This window comes from Papaver somniferum, chromosome 6 (genome assembly GCF_003573695.1).
Source record: "Papaver somniferum cultivar HN1 chromosome 6, ASM357369v1, whole genome shotgun sequence".
In the NCBI taxonomy this organism is placed as follows: Eukaryota; Viridiplantae; Streptophyta; class Magnoliopsida; order Ranunculales; family Papaveraceae; genus Papaver; species Papaver somniferum.
Genome location: NC_039363.1, coordinates 95,546,980 through 95,550,749, shown reverse-complemented (window position 1 = coordinate 95,550,749; position 3,770 = coordinate 95,546,980). Strand labels below are relative to the sequence as shown.

At 34.3% G+C, this 3,770-nt stretch overlaps 1 long non-coding RNA gene across 1 annotated transcript; it reads left to right on the top strand.

Annotated features, from left to right (window-relative positions):
* The first annotated feature begins 1,984 nt into the window (after nucleotides 1–1,984).
* On the top strand, nucleotides 1,985–3,399 carry LOC113286153. The gene is made up of 3 exons (XR_003329138.1): nucleotides 1,985–2,169; nucleotides 2,422–2,515; nucleotides 3,326–3,399. It is a non-coding gene; the product is annotated as an uncharacterized LOC113286153 (long non-coding RNA).
* The last annotated feature ends 371 nt before the right edge of the window (nucleotides 3,400–3,770 follow it).

Sequence of the window (3,770 nt, the reverse complement as noted above, 5' to 3'; positions counted from 1 at the left end):
AATCCAATTAATCTTTCACAGTACACCATTTACCTGGATTAAATCTGTACCCAGCCACTCCAAAAACTTCTCTGCAAAGTGACACTCCAGAATGATATGTAAAGAAGTTCCACTGCTACACTTGCATAAGGAGCTTAACTCTAGAAAATATTTTGATAGCCCAGATACTCTTCCAGATGTTATCAAGAATGGATCGTGTATACAGACTGGACCAGTGAAGTTTCCAGCAAACTAAACAGACGAGGTCTGATGGGGGGCAGGTTAGACATAAACAGGTTTTGTCAACTCACTGGATCAAGCTGAGCCCAACTCGCACATAGTTGTTACCTTGTTACTAGGTCTGTCAATGGAAGAATATCCGCCGGATATTTAGAAATCCGATATCCGACATGTTAAGCACTACCGGATATTCGATATCCGATAATATCCTATAGGATATCAAAATCAGATATCGATTCCGATAGGCTAAGCTGTCGGATATCCGATAAATATCCGATAGTATCCGGTTATAACAAAAAAGTTTAAAAACCCTTGTAAAACATTTTCATAATTGACACTTGGGATATTTATCCGACAATATCCGATAATATCCGATACTAGACTCGAAATTAGGATAAATTACAAATAAGTTCCTATACTATCGGATATTAACATTTCGGATGGGGTCTAATCCGTTTCCGATATGTTAAGGAAGAAATATCCGATAACATATCTGATCCGATATCCGATAAAACGGATAAAATCCTATAGGATCTCGAATACTCGGAAACGGATACCGGATATCGGACAAATATTGACAGGCCTACTTGTTACTGAGTTGGACTGTGGTGTACCTTTCCAAGGAATAATGAATTTCCTTGAGGTTCGCTCTATGTTCTTTATCTGAATAATCTTGTTGGCCCTCATAAAAAAAAATCAAGAAAAAACAAAAACAAACTACAAAGCATGTCCCGAAATTTTAACATTCTAATATGTTTGTCCCGTATTATTTCAAACAAAATAACTATTTTCCTTAAATTTAGCTTTCTTTTTTTTTTCCTTAAACAAAACAAAAATCTTGTACTTCATGAGATTATATTTTTTTCTTATCAGGTAATAAATTTATTCACGACACGAATGAGTCTTGAAATATTTAGAGTTCAATTCCGATTTGAATGAACCTGCGCTATCTTCTAAATAAAAAATTCTTTATATTTTAAGTTCTAATCTTCGATATTACAACATGTCCCTACTGAATATTTGTTCTAGATTCACCACCATATACTCCTTTTAAAATTTCAATTTCAAATGGGTATATTGTAATGATTTTGTAAGAAGGGACTTCCATTTTGAAACAACTGAAGGTAGAAATACTATATGGCACAATCCTTACAAGTTCAAATTGATTTTTAGTACCTATTTCCGATAAGAATGGAGAACTTATTAGAGTCCAGGAAAATTTACAAAATGTGCACGAAGAAAAGAAAGAAAGAAAGGGAAAACAAGAGTTACAAAAAGATGACTCCCAAATGAGAACGTAATAGGAGAAGTTAATTTGAGGACCTTGAGGTGACCCACACAATTTTGCATTGTCACCTCTAACTGCGAGACCATAAGGTGCGTGGGGCATGGCGTAGTGTGGCCTTTGTCTTCAGTCTTCCCTGTTACTCCATGGAGCATAAATATTTCACCAGGACACCATCATCAGAAATTTGAACGGGTAATATCTGTCATCTCCATGAATCCACGACGTAGAAATTTACTTTTAGTCCCATAATTGTTGGGCTTTGGACGTTCTAGTCCTCCCCTCTCAAGCCTAATATTAGGAGATCCAAATTCACCAAAACTTAGACGAGTTAGTCTTTTCATGAACGATTCAGTCCAGAATTGTTTTCTTTATGACAAAAATACCCATCATTCGAATGCAATATTATCTCTTCGTGATTTCATTTCATTTTCATGGAACCAGCTCTCTTGAGCGAAGAAGAAATCGTAATACCTACTCTCGTCGTGTCATGGGAAGTTCAATCTCCAAAGCATCATAATAAATTAAAAAAAAAAACACTTGGTTCAACTTGGAAAACCTAAATCATCAATTTATCTTTTGGAAGATTAACTTGAAATTAAGAGGAAAAATCGACGAGATTTAGTTTCAGCGGGTTTCATCATTGAAGGCGATTTGAAAGATAGGTGAATCTGTTCTTATCTTTTGATTTGATCGGCACTGTTAATCTTTCGATTTGAAATCGATTTCAGATATTTGTTTCACGGTTTGACAAACCTAATTACTGTGATTTCAATTCAAATTTCCTTTTCAATTAATAATAAGAATTTAGATTTATAATTACCTCATCTTGATCGACCTTTTTGTTGTGTTCGATTTTTTCTTTTTTTTTTTCCTTTTATTATTATTTCATCAATTGTTGCTTGTTTGATTACCAGTTGTTGCGAGAATTTGAGTTAAATTATTGTAGAAGGAATCGAGGTGTTTGAGAAGGAAATTGTTGGAATCAAACAAAATAATTGTTGACCAAAGGTAGTAAATTAATGTTCCTGCTTACCTTTTAAATTCCACTACCAGGTTGAATTTTTTGTGTAGAATTTGTTGAATTTAATATTTTTTTCTTAATAGTAGCAAGACTGACTGGATTTTGAAATGATGGTTCATAATTAGTTTACATTTAGCCGTATTGATTAATAAACTAAACAGCTTATTAGTTGTGTATGAATACATCAAAAAATCATCTTAATTGAAGTTTTGTATCAGAATCTCATATTTACGTGTGGTAGGTCTCAAGACATGGCTGATTACACGGATTTACTGTAAACTTAATGATATTTTTCATCTTGGATTAAGTTGGTAATTAAGTATTCAGTATTCTAACTTCTATAAACGCATAATTCCACTGACTCCAACAATACATTCCTACATACAGTTTTCTTAAACTTTAGCATTTGGTTTCTTTCTTTTCTATTGCAATCGCAGCCTTAACCTTCTGAATTTAGATTAATAATACTGAATACTATTAATTGTTGTGAGTAATGATGGTACAAGGGGCTCTGTTATGAGCTCTGATGAGTTTTTTTTTATTGTGCATTGCTATGAGTAGTGGTAGTACAAGGGGTAAGTGAAGATGTATTTTTTTTTGTATGCCAATCAGAAGAAGAAAATATGAAGAATTTAATTGTTTTCCTGGGAGTGGGCCCAGGAAAGAGTATATGAAAATGATTCATATACCCTTGTTAGTTATTTTTATTATCAATTTTGACTTGTGGATATTGAACTCAAGTGGAGTGTACTAGGAAAAAAGAGTTGATTTTGATTGCATATTTCCTTTTATTGCAGGGACGGCTGAAAGTTAGGGACTTTGGATGGTCAGACATACAATGTGTGGGACATTGGATTACTTAGCACCAAAGATAGTTTAAAAAAAAGGTTTTGACTACTCAATTTTACTTTTTGGGTTCCATCATTTGAAACCGAGACGCAAAACGAAATATTTATAAGGTATTGAATAAGGATCTTAGAGGTTCAGCTTTTGCAGCTACATGGTTACGTAATAATTTGAGCATTCATGCCATTTAAAAAAAATTGTATCGGTTCTTGTTCGCAATGAAATTGGTATAGGTCCTTTTGTTCGCAGTGCAATTGGTATAGGGCCTTGTGCACAGACTTCTGCATCCCTACCGTCTCACAGAGATGATAGAGGCAGTGGCTCAAGTAGATCACAAGCAATAGGAGGATACAGCGGAGGTGACAGGGGTCGTAGCCATGGGTACCACCCTTATTT